Source organism: Electrophorus electricus, chromosome 10 (genome assembly GCF_013358815.1).
Source record: "Electrophorus electricus isolate fEleEle1 chromosome 10, fEleEle1.pri, whole genome shotgun sequence".
Taxonomy (NCBI): domain Eukaryota; kingdom Metazoa; phylum Chordata; class Actinopteri; order Gymnotiformes; family Gymnotidae; genus Electrophorus; species Electrophorus electricus.
In genome coordinates, this window is record NC_049544.1 from 14,953,041 (window position 1) to 14,972,239 (window position 19,199).

General features: G+C 36.9%; 1 long non-coding RNA gene and 1 pseudogene across 3 annotated transcripts in view; one reads left to right on the forward strand and one right to left on the reverse strand.

Moving 5' to 3' along the window:
* On the forward strand, positions 1-17,176 carry LOC113572963 (annotated as a pseudogene).
* LOC113572966 overlaps positions 7,833-19,199 on the reverse strand; it is a 20,165-nt gene continuing 8,798 nt past the window's right edge. The window contains exons 2-5 of one of the 3 annotated variants that reach the window (XR_003410171.2): positions 18,711-18,752; positions 18,411-18,523; positions 17,639-17,802; positions 7,833-7,916 (exon numbers count right to left, since the gene is read on the reverse strand). This is a non-coding gene — a long non-coding RNA (uncharacterized LOC113572966). Of the gene's footprint in view, positions 7,917-9,976; positions 10,014-17,638; positions 18,524-18,710; positions 18,753-19,199 lie in introns of those variants that run through there. The other 2 variants (XR_004776564.1, XR_004776565.1) reach the window with 2 other exon arrangements.

The window sequence follows — 19,199 nt, forward strand, 5'->3', positions numbered from 1 at the left end:
CATAGCCAGTAATTAATTGCAGATATCCTGAGCACTAGATTTATTACACTTCTAAAACACAGAGGAGTCCGTAACTTCTCCTTCTTGTACATCGGCTGTGCTTGGATCTGTCCACAGTTACTTACCATGGCCACTCTCCTGTTCACAGAACAACCTGTGCTTCTCAGTCACATGCTGTCACTGAATAGGAATTTCACAGAGTTATCTTTATACTCAAGGACAAAGGAGAGGACACAACTAAGTGCCAGTGAGGAAAAAAAAAATCAACAGCTGCTCACTGAACTTGAATCTATGTTTGCTAGCTGCATCAAACTATGACACACCTAAAGCCACATGTGAGAGGCACAGATGGCATTATCTGTCATATTTGGCTGCAATTTTTGCTTTCCCCTTTGTTTAAAACATATCAACAATAAAAATACATTTTGCATAAATTGTATTTTGTTTTTCATACTGTTATTGAACTCCATGAATTTACCCTTTATTTTATGTAATTTAAAGGCCTTATTTGCCATCTTATTTGGAATCTATAATCTAGCCTGCTAAGTAAAACTAACAAAACATTAATAAAGACCCTACCAAATTAGGAAGAGGGTTTCTCTGTAGCACATGAACATCACTTCACAAGAAAGCCTTCAATAATTTCATAAAGAAAACACTATGCAAATACATTTGAATTAGAAATTCATTTGACACATTGCTTAGTTAATGTCTTCATAGGCAAAATACCTCTTTAGTTACAAATTTAAAGTTTTCTACATTGTCATTTATAATTTGAATGAATAAAATACAAATTATAAATTGAATTTGAAGAGATTTTGTTAACATCATTATCCATAGCCATTTTTGACTGTCATAGCCTTTACTGAAGCACAATATCAGTGGGGCATTATCTGCAAAATAAGGAATAAATAATTGTGGGAAGGTTAATTTTCAAGTCAATAGTTATCATACACACATGTAAAATGCCACACTGCTCTTTGTATTTGTGAGGTGCCTATTTTTAATGTACTGAGTCACCCCTTATAATTGTTTTCCATTGTGGGTTGGTTATTGGCAAATGTTTTTACTACCCTTCCTGGCTACATGCATCAGAACCATTATCATGTGGAAAAGTCTCTATACCTCACCCTTCTGCACTTCAATCAAACAAAATAGCTGTCCTGCCTAACAATGCCAGATGCCTTATTTGGAGGAAGATTACTTTATAAAAGAGGGAAGGATGGCCTGACCACTAACAGGACTCTGAACTTCTGTCATCCAGCGGTAAAATGCCTTTGTCCATTGTCTTACAAATGACAAAATGTCTAAATTTGATGGTTAAATTCAATAAGTTTATTTCTTTGAAGTGAAAGGTTGTACTAAACAGTTTTTAAAGAGCAACGAACTTGATAATGACAAACCTAACAAGTTGTCTTCTGTTTTTTTATCCTTGAATGTTGTGGTTCAAGGTCAAGAATACTCTCAGATCTTGCCTAGAAGGTGAACAACTGAGGTAAGTACAAACTGTTTCAGTACTGTCAAAGAGTCTTCCTGTCCTAGCTACAAAGCCAGTTATATTTGCATATGAATAGAATGCACTTTGGCAAAAAAACAATCCAGAGAGAACATGCTTGAGGTAGAATGATTGAGGTAGAATATGGTAGCTTTAGTACCGAGGAACTGTATCACACCTTTGCAGCTTCTCAGTGCACATAGTAATGTGATGTTCATTTATTCTTTCACAAACAGGGTTATATCCTCTTTTCAAAACCTAGCAAGTCACAGTAGTCACAGCTGTTCGCATTTCTTTTTTTATTTAGAACATGTTCTGAATGCCAACAATACCATCATTACCCACTGAGTTTTGTAACTACTTGCTTTTGCTATAGTAAAGTGAAAACACTTGCTTTTGCTGTAAAGTGAAATATTTAAGGGGAAATCCACCACTATCATTGCTTTTTTGCACTTTACATATACATATAAACTAAAGCTTCACACATCATCTGTAGACTGAAAGATGGGAGATGCTCAGATGGAGGAGTTTGGGGCAGCTGCCCCCTATCTGAGGAAGTCAGACAGAGAGCGTCTGGAGGCACAAACCCGCCCTTTCGACATGAAGAGGGAATGCTTTGTTCCAGACCCAGTGGAGGAGTATGTGAAAGGATCGATTATCAGTCGTGATGGAGACAAAGTCACGTGTGAGACCGCCAATGGGAAAGTAAGTAAATACTTTAAATAAAGAATGCTAAATAAACAATAAGTAAGTATGCTTAAGAAATAGTACTACTACTACAAAAAATACATTTGTAAGTTAATTTATGCTTATTTCTACATCTATAGGATATCTATATTCTATATCTATAGGAAAAAAATCAACTTATAATGTGAATTCAATTTATAAAATAATGTTTGGAAGTTTATAGAATGTAGCTTAAAAGTCTTGTCTAGAAATGATGTCTAGAAATGATACTGTTGTAGTAGCAGTAGAAATAACTGTAGCAGTAGAAATAACAACAACAACAACAACAACAACAACAACAACAACAACAACAACATTATACCATTGTGTATAATTTATCATGATAGCTACTGATAAAAACTGTAAAATACTCTATTTGAAAAAAAAAATGGAATATTACCTGCAGACCGTGACAGTCAAGGAGGCTGATGTTCACCCTCAAAACCCTCCAAAGTTTGATAAAATTGAGGACATGGCGATGTTCACCTTCCTTCATGAGCCTGCTGTGCTGTTTAACCTCAAAGAGCGTTACGCTGCCTGGATGATATACGTGAGTTAGACATGTGTATTTCTCCACTTATATACTTATTTTTTATGGAGGTGAAAATAGTAACTCTAAGATTCTCTCTATACAGACCTACTCTGGTCTCTTTTGTGTAACCATCAACCCCTACAAGTGGCTGCCAGTGTACAACCAAGAAGTTGTACTTGCCTACAGGGGCAGGAAGAGGAGTGAAGCTCCTCCTCACATCTTCTCCATCTCTGATAACGCCTATCAGTACATGCTTGCAGGTATCCACAAACGACTCATGACAGGACAGTACAGCGTTCAAAGAGAACAGCAAATTTTGTGATGTGTCACAATTTAATAACTCTATTTTCCTAAATAATTTGTCCTTGTACTAGTATTGTTCACAACCAAAAATCTATCAGTTGTTCTGACGGCAGTTTCAAAACTTACTTTCCTTTAGACAGGGAAAACCAGTCTATTCTTATCACGTAAGTCTGCCTCTTATAACTGAAGGTTTGTGATATAATTATCAAATATAAATTCCAATTTTCTGATCATGAAACCTTTAGGAATTTTATTTCTGATATTTTACTGGATATTTTAACAGTTTTATATCAGTTTCTTATAAACCTGTTATTATAATAATTAGCCTCTATTTTTAATTCTCATATATTTTTGAATGAGAAGTTGGATGTAATAAAAATTTGTATTTCTACACAGTGGAGAATCTGGTGCTGGAAAAACCGTGAACACCAAGCGAGTCATTCAGTATTTTGCCAGCATTGCTGCTGGTGGTTTTAAGAGGGATCCAAATGATAAAAGGGTAAAATAAACAAACTGAATGTGATATATGAACCAATAAAATGCACACATTAAATATATATATGTCATTATCAGAACTTTGTTCATCAGTCACCCTTGTAACGGTCTCTTGATTGTGAGTATAATTTAGTCTTCCAGCATTTTTGACACAAATGTTTATCTCTGTTTAGGGAACTCTGGAGGATCAAATCATCCAATGTAACCCTGCCCTGGAAGCTTTTGGTAATGCCAAAACCATCAGAAATGACAACTCATCACGATTTGTAAGTCTCAGAATTTCCAGTAAGGACTGACTACGAGGTTCACACTCAATGCCACACTCAATGCCATAACTTTTACTGATGAAGAAGCTGAATTTCCATGACCTATAATGAATGGAAAAACATTTTGCCTTTGTTAAATGGATGCTGAAAAATCAAGTAACTATAACAACCATTCACACAATACAATAAATGTATGAAAATAATACATTTTGATAAACAGCAACTAGAATTTAAAGATGCTACAAACAAAAATTACTGGATGTTCCATAACTTGACCCAACAATAATGAAATCCTCTGATCTGGATTAGACTTTTTAAAATTCCATGATATTCCAGAAATTCCAGGACCTATGGGAATCTTGTGATTAGGACATTTGCTTCAGTCAAAGGAATGTGACAGTATTTATTTTGTTAAATAGGGCAAGTTCATTCGAATCCACTTTGGTTCTACGGGCAAACTTGCCTCTGCTGATATTGAGACTTGTAAGAACAAATCTTTTAGTAAAAAAATTCTGAATACTTTTCATTCTGAATGATGTGACTAAAGCACTATTAATTACTAGATGTATGTTATTCCTGGTAATACAGATCTTCTGGAGAAGTCCCGTGTTATTTTCCAGCTCAAGGCCGAGAGAGACTACCACATCTTCTATCAGATACTGTCTCAGAAAAAACCCGAGCTACTAGGTCAGCAAGAAATATCTAATAATGTCTTCATTGCCTGTGATTATTCATTTACTTAATTATTTATTTTTACAAAATTACAACAACAAATATATAGTCACCTTCAGTCATGTCCAGGCAAATGGCATATACAGTTATATGGTCTAAATTCCAGTGACTTATTATGCCACCTATAATTCATAACTGCTTCAACAAGATGCCATGATCAAGTGTATTATGTTTGGTTTGTAGCTTTGCTGAGTTTTTCCTGATGTGATCACAATAGTTATGAATCAAAATGCCTATTTATTAGGAATTGTTTTCTATTAGCAAACATGCCTATCCTAAAGTTGTGTATTTTGACACCATTCATCTTCCTTTGTCATAATGCAAAGCTTCGAAAATGCAAAAATGAAATCTGATTGGATGATGGCAACCATGTACCTGAAATGCCCAAAGGCTCACTATTTATTTTTGTGTTTGCAAAAGGAGGAGGAGTATAAAAAAATTCTGGTTAACAGGACATAAAACCAGATTTGATTGAATATCTAAAATACCCAGATATAAACTTTTTGCAGAGTGAAATAAACATAATTAAGGAAAGCTGATTTAATGAAAACATTTGGACTCAGTTTGGCGAATAAGGCAGATGAATGTGTGTTCAATAAAATATTTCTGTAATATTAGAAGCCAAATAGATTTGAATAGTCACCAATGCAAGGCTGACCAAATATTTTGGACTTTTTAAAATGTTTTTGATCCAATTCATCTCAATTTAAGTAAAGGATACAATCAATTTGTCATAAGAATTCAGAAGGTTGATATTAATTTCATTAACCATTTAATTTTTTTTCCTTTTTAAAAGGAAGTATAGGTATACCATACATCTCTTTTCTGTTTCACAGAAATGCTGCTTATTACTGCTAACCCTTATGACTACGCCTACATCTCCCAAGGAGAGACACAAGTGCCATCTATTAATGATGCAGAAGAGCTGATGGCTACTGATGTGTGTAAAAAAAAGAGCTCTCACATTTTCATGTATACAAAAAGGTTTAAAATGCAACCTATAATTGTAAGTTACTTTTTGTGAGGTATTTAACTGCAAGTTACTAAGGTCAAGTACATTGTACATCGTCTAGCATTCTTGACGTGCAAAGAGCTTACATGGATTTAAGAGACATTTTGGTTCTAGGAAGCCTTTGATGTGCTGGGCTTCACCCAGGAGGAGAAGAACAGCATCTATAAGCTGACTGGTGCCATCATGCACTATGGCAACATGAAGTTCAAGCTGAAGCAGAGAGAGGAGCAGGCTGAGGCTGATGGCACTGAAGGTCAGTTCAAACTCAAAATGCAACCATAATTGAAAATCAGAATGTATAAATTCTCATTGAAGTTTCCCAGGAATGTGTGTTTTACCATTTACTCTTTTCACTTTAATAATTTTAAGCATTGTGTGGAAACATGTGGACCCATTTGGACACACTAAATATCACCTTAGCACTTGTTACTTAGGAGGAGACTAGCTTTCATCCTAGTGAGTGCGTTTGAAGTGTACCAATATTTAGACAGCACAGGTGACAGTGTCTCAAACTAAATTTCCACCATTTGCTATGGCCTGACTGTGCTACAATGAATTTGGGAACATTGGATGATACTGGAACTTTATGTGATGCTTGAATAACAGGAAATATTTATTTCAGATGCTGACAAAGCAGCATATTTGATGGGCCTGAACTCTGCTGATCTCATCAAGTCTCTATGTCACCCCAGAGTCAAAGTAGGAAATGAGTGGGTCACCAGAGGCCAGAATGTCCAACAGGTCAGTAGTGCATGATATTAAATAATCATTTTAGAGAACAAAAATGAAAACACTTTTCTATGATAAATTAATGTATAATCACAACCCCAGGTATATTACGCTGTTGGTGCACTGTCTAAGTCAGTGTATGAGAAGATGTTCCTTTGGATGGTTATGAGAATAAATCAATCTCTGGACACCAAGCAGCCTCGCCAGTACTTCATTGGTGTACTCGACATTGCTGGCTTTGAGATTTTTGATGTACGTTTTCCCTATGATAATAACTTGTTCTTATAATTCTAAATACTATTTGGAGTGAGATTTTGTGTAGTATAATTAATTATTGTATTTCTCCGAAAAGTTTAACACATTTGAGCAGATGTGCATCAACTTCACTAATGAGAAGTTGCAGCAGTTCTTCAACCACCACATGTTTGTTTTGGAGCAAGAGGAATACAAGAAGGAGGGTATTGAGTGGACATTCATTGACTTTGGCATGGATTTACAGGCTTGTATTGATCTCATTGAGAAGGTTGGTAGCCTTTTTCTTAAACTGTATTGTTAGATTCATGTCGATTTCTCCAATTACATGACTCTACATATTTTTCTCTACAGCCCATGGGTATAATGTCTATTCTTGAGGAGGAATGCATGTTCCCGAAGGCCACTGATATTACATTCAAAGCTAAGCTTTATGATAATCATTTGGGAAAATCTGCTAATTTTCAAAAACCCAGGATTGTAAAGGGTAAAGCAGAGGCTCACTTTGCCCTGATTCACTATGCTGGTACTGTTGACTACAACACCAATAACTGGCTGATGAAGAACAAGGATCCCCTCAATGAGACTGTAGTGGGGCTGTACCAGAAGTCTACCATGAAACTATTATCTTACCTGTTTGCAAATTATGCTGGTGCTGACTCAGGTACATAAGCCTAACTGAATTAGAAATGTCATATAGCATCTTAGAAACAATTAGCTAAGTTTATGCTTTTACTCTCTCAAATCTCATAGATTTAATAATCACATTTTTTTCTTAATGGCAGTGGCAGAGACAAGTTCAGGTGGAAAAATTAAGGAAAAGAAGAAAAAGGGTTCTTCTTTCCAGACTGTGTCTGCCCTTCACAGGGTAGGATTAAGGATTCACACATTTAAAACTATATGTATGTAGTTTGACATACAGTGACCATGTAGATAAAGGCTATGATTGCACTGCTAACGCCAGTGCTTTTTATCCTATCCTACATATCCTATTCATATCCTTAGAATATAAATATATCCTGAGCAGTTCTTAAATCACTGTATACAATTTTGCCAAGATATTCTTCATGGCATTTCAGGTACATGGAACTTTTTTTGAGGATTACATATGAATGGAGGTTTGGTAAAATAGATATAGCTATAGGCGATGTAAAGTATGCTCTACATGTCCCACCTTTAGGAAAACTTGAATAAGCTGATGACCAACCTGAGATCAACTCATCCCCACTTTGTGCGCTGCATTATCCCCAATGAGACCAAGACTCCTGGGGCCATGGAAAATCCTCTGGTCATGCATCAGCTCCGCTGTAATGGTGTGTTGGAGGGCATCAGAATCTGCAGAAAGGGCTTCCCCAACAGGATCCTCTATGGAGACTTCAAACAGAGGTAATGTGGTTGCAATACATGAAACATCGGTTTCATAGATGTTTCACTCAATGATGAATGAATTTCAATATTGAAGGAATTAGCCATACATCCATTGACTTTCTATGCATTTTGCAAGTGATGAAATGAAAATTCATTAAGAAAATCTTTATTGGACATTTTCCTGGAAGTTTTTAACAAACTGACTTTTTACAATAAAACTGCTTTACATAATGTCATTTCATAAAAAAAAAAAAAAGTTTTATAACTTAGCAGATATTGAGCGTGATATGCATAAAATGCTTGATGGAATCATATCTCAAGTTGGTACCTTGATATTTTCACACCGTACTGAACGGCGACAAAAAAGTTTGTTTATGTCTCACCTAGTTGCTACAATCACTAACATGATGATGGACCAGAAAGTAAGCATTTTATCAAGAAATTGCCCTTTAAATGTGTTATAGCCCATTTATGAAAATGTTTTTTTTTTTTAATTACATTTTTAAAATGTAGCTATTTCTACAAATCCTGAAAGGTGCTGGTGGTCCAAGACTTTTGCATAGTAGTACATAGTGTGTGTCTTGGTCATGTAAAGAAGTACCATCATTGAACTTGCCAATTTTTATATTAACAGCAATTCATTTATTATAAAACGTCAATTATTATGGTCAATTATTATAAAACATTACATATAACTGTGGCCAAATGTTTTAGTACAAAAAGAATTATTCTAACAATGAGTGTGTTTACATTCACTCAGTAATCCAAAAATAGTAAGAATCCAATTAACACTGTCCAATTAACCAATTAGCATTAATCAAATTAAAACATTTATATGCACTTCAAAAATCAACAAATGTGTGGGGCTCCAGCAATCAGGGTCCCACTTCTGGCCACAAGCGGTTGGCTGAAAAAAATTAAAAAACTAAACTAAAAGCCTTCTTACTTTCATTGTTTGATACCAAAGAGATGCCACAACATGCTAGCTAGCTAATCAAATCTCTTGAACACAACCATGAAACACTCATATCGCAGAAATACTCAAAGAAAAAATTTAAGGAAAAGAAACCAGGATGATTCAGTTCTGACTGCAGTAAGAAGATAGGTAAAGATTATACAGGGTGGGTAAATATTATAATTTGCTATGAAAATAAAAATGTCTTTGATTAGGGCCCCCAGACATAACTTTGCTTGGCGCCCCAGAAATGCCAAATCAGTCCCTGTAAGTAATCCGCAAACTCTGAGTTTACAGTATGTGAGACTGGCAGTAATCTGATTTCTGTCCACCAATAACTCACAGAAGAAGTAGCACATGATAAAAAAAAACAGATTATTTTTGATTTGGCTACTATTCAAAATTACACGTGTAGTTTCTGGTACAGCTTTGTCTGTCCAGGTATGTTTTGCACATGTACAATCTAAGAAATCTATAATGGTGCTCAAACCCAGGACAGATAGGTGATGACACCGACACTGGGTGAGCTACCACGCTTTAATGATGGTATGCCCGTGTGCAAAACAGTTAGAGCTTAGAACAGGTAAAACAAGAGATGTAAAAAAAAAAAACAACAACGGTGGGGAGCCGAATGAGCTCCCGCTAGACTGTGGTGGCCATAAAATGACCTGCACATATATCGCACTTTAAAGGAAAGGATGATGACAAAACGGGAGGGAAAACTAAACACCACCAAGGGAAAACAAAGGATGCCATGGGAAGAATGGCAGCCCCGATGCACTGGGGAAAACCAAACCCTAAAACTTCCCAAACAAAACCAGAAAACCGGGAGGAACTTCATTGGCTAAGGGAGAGGCAGACTTGAGAGGGAAAACTGGAGAAGGGAGGGGACATGTAAAAACACAGACACCTTCACAGAGCAGAAGAGAGGTGCAATACAAGGGCTCACAGACCTCAATACCCAGAGTTACCGGCTAGGAGCTTGGCTCAAAACTTTAGCAAAAACCCAGCACTGAGTTACTGGGTCACTGGGCTTATATAGACCTAGCCCAGCTGTTGGGCATCAAGCCTGATTGGTAGTGTGCCTGACTCGAAGCCTCCCCATGGTGGCCGGAGGGGGCCTTGGCTGGTGCCAACCCTTACAACATCTGAAAGAAAGTATGTGGATAAATGCACTAAGTCCAAATACTGAGAAGTAACAGATTTTTAAAAATGCTGCGATAACCTTAATTTGATCTAAGAAATCAGAGTATGCAGAGTATGCTCGTATAATACGAATACTTGAATAATCAGGTAACTGCAGAAATTCAATAATGATTATTGAATGCACATAACCACACTCTGTATTTTGAACTGTGCATTTACAGATATCGTATTCTGAATCCTGCTGCTATTCCTGAAGGACAGTTCATCGACAGTAGGAAAGGAGCTGAGAAGTTATTGGCTTCCTTGGACATTGACCATAACCAGTACAAGTTTGGCCATACCAAGGTGCAGTGCTGCAGTTCTCATTGATTTTACTGCATCAGTCTACTGAGAGAAAAAATAATTTTTTTTTCCCCCTTCAAGGTATTTTTTAAGGCTGGTCTACTGGGTCTGCTTGAAGAGATGAGAGATGACCGTCTTGCTCTAATCATCACTCGTTTTCAGGCTTGGTCTCGGGGTTTTCTCTCAAGAATTGAATTCCAGAAAATTGTTGCACGCAGGTAGGAATTAAAGATTGGGCAAACTTCATTAATCTTTTTTGTTGTTGATGATGATAATTTGGTTACTTTGGTTAATTTGTTTAATCACATTTTAGGGATGCCTTGCTTGTGATTCAGTGGAACATCCGTGCCTTCATGGGTGTCAAGAACTGGCCCTGGATGAAGCTGTACTTCAAAATCAAGCCATTGCTAAGGTCTGCTGAAGCTGAAAAGGAGATGGCCAATTTGAAGGAAGAATTCTTGAAGCTTAAAGAGGCTTATGCTAAATGTGAAGCCCGCAAGAAGGAACTAGAAGAGAAAATGGTCACACTCCTCCAAGAGAAAAATGACCTACAGCTGCAAGTCCAGACTGTGAGATAATGGATTAAAAATCTAATTACCATGGACCTTTTCAAAGAGACCATAGAAACTTAAATTTATTTTCTATTTTAAAACAGGAGCAAGATAATCTCTGTGATGCTGAAGAACGATGTGAAGGTCTGATCAAGAACAAGATCCAACTTGAAGCAAAATGCAAAGAGCTGACTGAAAGACTGGAGGATGAAGAAGAGATGAATGCTGAATTGAGTGCTAAAAAGAGAAAGCTGGAGGATGAATGCTCTGAGCTAAAGAAAGACATTGATGATCTGGAACTCACTTTGGCCAAAGTGGAGAAAGAGAAGCATGCAACTGAGAATAAGGTTAAATCTGTTATGCCTTAGCTAGAAATAAAATACTGAAATGAAAAGTGGCAACATTTAACAAATTACTTTGCAGGCAAAATACCTTACAAATGTATTGTGATAAAATATAACAAGTTAAGTTCCTCCTGATAGGTTAAAAACTTAACAGAGGAGATGGCAGCCCTGGATGAAATCATTGCTAAGCTGACCAAAGAGAAAAAAGCTCTGCAGGAGGCTCACCAGCAAACACTTGATGACCTCCAGAGTGAAGAGGACAAAGTCAACACTCTGACCAAGGCCAAAGCTAAGCTGGAGCAGCAAGTTGATGATGTCAGTGATTGTTTAATTATGTCTGCATTTAAACTTTAAAAGATTTCTTTTACTGACTATCTTGTAAACAATTAAAATTTTTCTGAGCAGCTTGAGGGATCCCTGGAACAGGAAAAAAAAGCTCCGCATGGACCTTGAGAGGGCTAAAAGGAAGCTTGAAGGGGATTTAAAATTAAGCCAAGAGAATATCATGGACTTGGAAAATGACAAGCAACAGCTGGAGGAGAGACTGAAAAAGTAGGATTCTAATAAAATAAAAATGGGGCGCAATAATGCAACAATTTGCAATTCAACACCAACTAATGCATGTTTATCATAAAACCAGGAAGGATTTTGAGATGAGCCACCTCAACAGCAAGATTGAGGATGAGCAAGCAATAGCAACCCAGCTGCAGAAGAAACTAAAGGAACTGCAGGTAGTCTAACATCTTATTTGGTTCACAGACACTGCTGACTTATTTAATTTGACTTTAATACTCATTGTAGTATCTAATATTATAGGCCCGTATTGAGGAGCTTGAGGAAGAACTGGAGGCTGAGAGGGCTGCACGTTCCAAGGTTGAGAAACAGAGGGCAGATTTGGCCAGAGAACTGGAAGAGATCAGTGAAAGATTGGAGGAGGCTGGTGGTGCCACTGCTGCACAGATTGAAATGAATAAGAAAAGAGATGCTGAATTCCAGAAACTGCGCCGGGATCTTGAAGAGGCCACTCTACAGCATGAGGCCACTGCTGCAACTCTGAGGAAGAAACATGCTGACAGTGTGGCTGACCTTGGAGAGCAGATAGACAACCTACAGAGAGTGAAGCAGAAGCTTGAGAAAGAGAAGAGTGAACTGAGACTGGAGCTTGATGATGTGGTCTCCAATATGGAACAGATTGTCAAATCCAAGGTAAGGATTTTGCCTCTCGGACCTCAATGATTAGCTTTGTTACTTTGGTAACAGCTTTGCATGCTCTTGGTGCTTTCTTAACCAACCTCATGAGGCAGCTACATTTATGTATCTTTAAAAAATTAAGCATAAATCATGAGATTAAAATTCCTTGAAGACTATTAAAACCATATATTCAGTTAGGTGCTTTCAAACCTATTGGCTGGTAATATGTGTATCTTAAGTATAAAATTGCTGATGTCTATTCCATGATCCAGACAAACCTGGAAAAAATGTGCAGAACTCTGGAGGACCAGATGACTGAATATAGGACTAAATTTGAGGAAGGACAACGTAGCATCAATGACTTCAGCTTGCAAAAAGCTAAACTGCAAACAGAAAATGGTAGGTACTTGGTTAAGGGGTGTGATATATGCTGTGTGTAAAAATATTTCCTATTGTAATATCTTGTAATAGGTGAACTTGCAAGACAGTTGGAAGAAAAGGATTCCTTAGTATCTCAGCTGACCAGAGGAAAGCAGTCCTATACGCAACAAATTGAGGATCTCAAGAGACAACTTGAAGAGGAAGTGAAAGTATTTACTCTACTGGTGTTTTCTAAACTATATTTGGTCAAGCCCTGCAAATTTTATAATCAACCATTTTCTTGTTCCAGGCTAAAAATGCCTTAGCCCATGCAGTGCAGTCTGCTCGCCATGATGCTGACCTGCTAAGAGAGCAGTTTGAGGAGGAGCAGGAGGCCAAGGCTGAGCTGCAGCGCAGTCTGTCCAAAGCAAATTCTGAGGTGGCTCAGTGGAGGACCAAGTATGAAACAGATGCCATCCAGAGGACAGAAGAGCTGGAGGATGCAAAGTAAGAAATCAGAAAGGCATTGGATTTTTTCATTTACATGTATTACTTGGCCTACGTAAGGGAAAATAAATATCTCAAAATGCTAATAAAAAAGGAAAGTCCAAATTGAAATATTCTACATGCAGGAAGAAACTTGCTCAACGACTACAAGATGCAGAGGAAGCTGTGGAAGCTGTCAATGCCAAATGCTCTTCCCTCGAAAAAACCAAGCACAGACTCCAGAATGAGATTGAAGATCTCATGGTTGATGTGGAAAGATCCAATGCTGCAGCTGCTGCTCTGGACAAGAAACAAAGAAACTTTGACAAGGTAACAATGTGTTAGTAACGCCTTGCTAGTTTTCTCTTTTTGAATAACAAGCAAAAATGTAGCCTCTACCTGGTGGTTTAAGGTAAGTCAGGTAAAAATGAAGTTGTATGAAGCTTTTATCCAGCATGACTGACTAGAGGTTTCCACCTGCCTTTTTAACTCAAAGGACTATGACAAAGCTTTAATTTCTAGTATAAACAGATTCTTACTAGTTTTACTTTGTTGCTTAATTAATTTCCCTGATAACATCTCAGTGTATTAAATACCATAGAATGTTTTACAGAATATACACAATGAATAGTAGTTTATCAAACCCCATGATCCATCTGCATTTTAACTAAAATTTTTAAATGACAATTAGGTAATTTTAAACAATTAGGTACTTATTTACTCAGTTACTTTTATCTAGAATTGCACAAAGAGGACTTTCTCTGCTGATGAAAAATTGACTACAAATTTTATATTTCTTTTGTTTTATATTTTCACATATGAAACCTACAAATAACCTGAACAGTTTATGCAAATTCCAAAACTACCATTCATTGGAAATGATTAAAAAATATCATAAAATACTTGATGTCAAAGATAGTTCTTGGCATGGAAATATATCAGAGACTATAGACTACTTTAATATAATTTACTACAAGTTTTCACCAACAGAAAGAACATAAATATGTTCACATTTTTGGTATAAACAGGTGCTTGCTGAGTGGAAACAAAAATATGAAGAGTCTCAGAGTGAGTTAGAGAGCTCCCAAAAGGAGGCCAGATCTCTAAGCACTGAGCTGTTCAAACTGAAGAACTCCTACGAGGAATCTTTGGATCACCTGGAGACCATGAAAAGGGAGAACAAGAACCTGCAAGGTAGCCATGTTTGGTACATGGAATGTATGAGAACATTAATTCTTGTACAAACAACACATTCTGATTTGCATTCTGAAAACCTTGTTTGTCAAACAGAGGAAATCTCTGACCTCACTGAGCATATTAGTGAGAGTGGAAAGAGCATTCATGAACTGGAGAAAATGCGTAAACAGCTAGAACAGGAAAAGGCTGAAATTCAGTCTGCTTTGGAAGAAGCTGAGGTACTCAAATTATAGTAATTCTCTATCATAAGCATATTGATACTTCAAGTACAGAAATAAACACATTTAGAGAATAAGATTACAATTATAGTACTTTGAAAGAAAAACTCTTGATTTGAATGACTAAACTGTGACTTCAGGCTTCCCTTGAGCATGAAGAAGGAAAGATCTTAAGGGCTCAGCTGGAATTCAATCAAGTGAAAGCTGATATAGAACGTAAGATGACTGAGAAAGATGAGGAGATGGAACAGGCTAAGAGGACCCAACAAAGAGTGGTGGATACCCTGCAAAGCTCTCTAGAGTCTGAGACTCGCAGCAGAAATGAAGCCCTCAGACTGAAGAAAAAGATGGAGGGAGACCTAAATGAGATGGAAATCCAACTCAGCCAGGCTAACAGGCAGGCTGCAGAGGCCCAGAAACAACTCAAGAGCCTTCATGGACATATGAAAGTATGCCCATAAAATGTGATATATTGGAAGTAGTGATGAATTGTTATTAAAAAAACACATGATTTTCTGATTTATTGTGGACTTTTACTTTGAAGGACACTCAACTACATCTAGATGATGCTCTCCGAGCTAATGATGATCTCAAAGAGAACATTGCCATTGTGGAGAGACGCAACAATTTGGTGCAGGCTGAACTGGATGAGCTGAGGTCCCTGGTGGAGCAGACTGAGAGAGGCCGGAAACTGGCTGAACAAGAACTGCTGGATGTGACTGAGAGGGTTCAGCTATTGCACTCTCAGGTAGTATATACATTTCTTCTGTTATCAAATTGAAAGGATGTAGAATTTTTCATATAGAATAACAACCTCTTAACTGTATGTAGAACACCAGCCTACTAAACCAGAAGAAGAAGCTAGAGGGAGACACTGCCCAGCTTCAGACTGAGGTAGAGGAGGCTGTACAAGAGTGCAGGAATGCTGAAGAAAAGGCTAAAAAAGCCATCACTGATGCTGCCATGATGGCAGAGGAGCTGAAGAAGGAGCAGGACACTAGTGCTCACCTGGAACGCATGAAGAAGAACATGGAGCAGACTATAAAGGACCTGCAGCACCGTTTGGATGAAGCTGAGCAAATTGCCATGAAGGGTGGCAAGAAACAACTCCAAAAACTAGAGGCCAGGGTGAGTTTATGAATTTTCTTTATAAATAATGTAGAACTATTCATTGCCTTAATTTTTACAACAGTAATTCATATATTACTTTGTAGGTGAGGGAGTTGGAAAACGAAGTAGAGATAGAACAGAAAAAGTCCAGTGAATCACTGAAGGGAATTCGCAAATATGAGAGACGCATCAAGGAGCTCACCTACCAGGTTTCTTCTGTTTTCAACACCCCATTATCATATGGAAAATGTGTGCATTGTCAGAAATGAGAACAGGGTTATCCTATAATATTTACAGACTGAGGAAGACCGTAAGAATCTGGCCCGTCTCCAAGACTTGGTTGACAAACTACAGCTGAAAGTCAAGTCTTACAAGAGAGCTGCAGAGGAGGCTGTAAGTGCATCACTAACACAACTCTTGAATGCATTTTAGGGTCCATGTCAAGTTCCATAGTTATATTTTTATATTTTGTATGTTCACGTTTATCAGGAGGAGCAAGCAAATGTGCATCTGGGCAAGTTCCGCAAGCTGCAGCATGAGCTGGATGAGGCAGAGGAGAGGGCTGATATTGCTGAGTCTCAGGTCAACAAACTGAGGGCCAAGAGTCGTGACACTGGCTCCAAGGTGAGTTCTTTCATTAGCACAACTTTCCATGCTAAAGAATATTTCAGCAAAATACTAAATTCCATGATTTCCCCCATGCTTCCCATGCCCAAAAGTATGGACACAACTTTCAGCTTCACGATTCTATGGTTTTTAGCTACATGCTGATTTTTTGGTTATTTTTAGAAACAAAAATTCAGTGCCAGAAAAAAATGCAGTGTCAGAAACAGCATATTTATGTACATGTGAGAATGAATCAACATGGCATTGTACTTTTGTACATTTTTAAAGACAGTATGTTAAACTATGTCAGAAATAACATAATTAAGTTTATTTGATAATTGCTTGACACAGTTTGAGGCAAATGTTTGAGGATTTTTCCATGCAGTTGGTAAAATGCTAATGGCTAAGAATATTGTAAAAGCATTACTTCATTATTAGTCCCTTAGCTCCATGGCAAAGCTATAGGAGCAAAATTTGGAGAATTAACATGCCTTGGCTAATCAATTATATTTGGGATAAAGAGGAAAATTGGAATTGGTCATACTTCATACACCTTGCAACGAATTGTCCTTTTCTTTATCTTTTTCTCTCACAGAAGGGACATGATGAAGAATGAAAAAGTCTCTGTTTGTGGTTTGGCCCCAATAACTGTATTTACATAGCATAAAAATGCTTCTTTTGTCTGTGCTGTTCTTTCTGTTTAATAATGCAGTGCTGCCGCATTTGTTTCATTTAACAGCAATAAAATGTGATTCAGATATGACTGTACATTTATCAATTAATTACAAATGAATAGCAAACATTCATATTAGACTTAGCACCTTAAATACTGAAATACTTAAGTAAACAAAATATGTGGAATGGTACATTTACTTCAGTAGCTAATTTAAATATTACATATAGATATTATCAAAATGTTATCTATAATTATTGATACAGAAAATGAGAGAACCATGTGACACAAAATTAAGAGATTCAAGAAACTAACATTGATATTATGTATGCTCCCCCTCCCTTTAATGGAAGAATGACATTTTGTTATTCCAAAGCCACCAAATAATTTGGTTCTTTCAAATTCATAACAAACTGCCTGTTTTAATTTGAAAATGAAATCTGACTATATTGATAATTAGAATCAAGTCAGACAGGGCACACACACACACACACACACACACATATATATGGGCCTTCAATCTGCATTTGAAGACAGCAAGGGACTCACCTATATGGACAAGCAGTCAAGGTTCATTCTGCACATGACTGCCAGCACAAAGAGTAGTCTTGAGGAATATCTTCCTTGACTTTTGATCAGTAGTTATTTAAGTTGAGCTTTATTTGAGGCACAAAGGGCATGAGAAATCATGTGGAGTTTGACCAGTGCTTGAGCTGAGAATGACAGGTGGTTGTCCATGCATTTTCAGGCAACATGATAAATCAGTTCTCAAAGGAGATAAAAGAAACATAAGATCTAATCAGCAGACTTTTAGGAAAAGTCCTCCATCAAGAGGTTTGCCTACCTCTGTAACATTTAAATTACAATTTCCTCTGAATGAGCGCCAAATACATAGAAGGCTCTGAAAATCTTATTTGGTACAGCTCTGTGCTGCTTTGTTAGTTATGTTTTATCTTGGCAAAGGACTAAAAATATCTGCTACTCTTTGCTGCTTTGTACAACACTAATGTTTAATAAACTATTTAGGATGGAAATTCTTAAAATACTGCAAACTCATGTACCTATGAATTATCTAAGCAAATTTTGTTCTAAAGCATATATGTCCTAAAGCAACAGTGAATAATAACAAACAACAGTCATGGCCTGCTACAGGAAAGTGTATCAGCACTTTTTGGCAGACATAAGATGTTAAAGTATAAAATAGGCTAAAATAATACATTAATGTATCAATAAGTTTAAGAAGTTAAATTTAATAAAAGTGACTCACATTACCAAAATTCACCCCAATGTGCCTTATTGAGAAATGGAAAAGAGCACCTACCTTCCCAAATAAAGAGCTGAAGATGTTTTGTGTGTGCTCTGCTGTTGGCTGGGTGGGTGGGTGCCATAAAAGGCATGGTCCCTTTTGATGGATGTCAATGCCCAACAAGGTCCCTGTACATGATTGTCCCAACAGCTTAATCTTAGTTAAAATAACATTCCTTGTTAGATTTCTATACATACTGAAATAATGATATATATGTTAAAAAAAGAGATCAACTTAAAATTAATTCAGAAATAAATGCTTCTCAATATCCGACAAATATTGTACTTATTAATGTGTTTTTGACAGTTGTCTCACCTGAGTAAAATGGTTCCTCCTTCTCTCAACTGCAAAGGGCACCTAAAATAAAAAGAAGGAAAATCTCTATTAGGGAAAACAAGTACCTGCTGGAGATTCTGAAGCCTGCTGTAAGATAAGTTGTCTTAGTACTGTTCAAGGTGATGATAAGTCAAAAAGGGTAGTGGCGATTAGAGGAGGAGTCTATATTGAGCAGCTGAGAATTAGAGGGCATGGGGTTGGTTCAATGGTTTCCAAAGCATTCAGCAATGCTGCAACCTTAAACCAGATCACAGTGCACTTAAGCTATATTAGGAGCTCAATTGAAGGCTGAGGGGCCCCAACAGTTTGCACAAAAAGTCTACGGATAAATAATTGTATGCAAGTGATTGGGAAAGAAAAATATATAACTAGTACTTATGTTAAATTTTAAGCTCAAATTGGAAAACAATTTAGGGCCCGAACAGTTTGCACAAAAAGTCTAAGAATAAAGAATTATACGTAAATGAT